The sequence below is a fragment of the Amborella trichopoda genome, chromosome 1, assembly GCF_054954075.1.
Source record: "Amborella trichopoda isolate Santa Cruz 75 chromosome 1, AtrichopodaSantaCruz75HAP2 v2.0, whole genome shotgun sequence".
Classification (NCBI taxonomy): Eukaryota; Viridiplantae; Streptophyta; class Magnoliopsida; order Amborellales; family Amborellaceae; genus Amborella; species Amborella trichopoda.
The window spans coordinates 28,390,847-28,391,776 of NC_142336.1; positions in this window are offsets into that span (position 1 = coordinate 28,390,847).

Below are 930 nucleotides of genomic sequence, written 5' to 3' on the forward strand. Positions count from 1 at the left end.
TAAAATTTTGGGACGATTAACTGTGTAATTGTGTTTTTTTTCTATTTTTTTAAAAATTTAATTTTTTTATTTAACAAAATTTTATCTTCTCTTTGTCTTCCGATGCTTAAAATTAATCTTGCCTCCGTGAATCCCACTCCATAAATTTAGACACGAAAAACAATACAATTTCTTTAACATTTTAACCTATTTTACAATTATATCAATATCATTTGAACTTGAAAAATAATTAATCAAGATATTTGTTACTATTGTTAATAGTTATTATTATTTACTTATTTTGTACTCCTATGGGAGTATACTGTGCATTTCCTGCTTCCTTGGCATAATCCTTCCAAAAAATTAATTTTATGGTTAAAAAAAAAAAAAAATTTATCAAACGACGTATAAGAGATGAACATTTAATTAATATTTAACAATTAGTATGCTACTCTTGTTATTATTGTTATTATTATAATTATTAATTAATTATAATAATTATAAATTATTATCATCAATAAAATTTATATATCAAATCACAAAAAAAAATATGGATGACTAATATGTGGGTTTGGCATTTTATAAAATAAAATGATCAAATTTGTGAAAAAAATAAAAAAAAAATAATTACAAAACTAACGGTCCCAAAATTTAAAACTTAAAAAAAATACAAGAGATTTTGATTAACCCAGAGGTTAATAAGAACCGAAATTTCAGAAGGGAGCTAAAGGTCATTTATGGAATAAATTAAATATTGGAGCTGGATAGATAGGGAGGGGAAAACAAGAGAGACGTGATAGTGACCTGCTACTACCCAATAACGATGTGATTAAAAAAAATGTTCCCTTGAAAGTCAAATCATGGAGAATGATGCCCTTTTACCATTATCGCTCACTACCCGGCAATCCGGATCGGTGGGTAGTTGGTCATCCGAGGCCTGGTCGTTAGTCA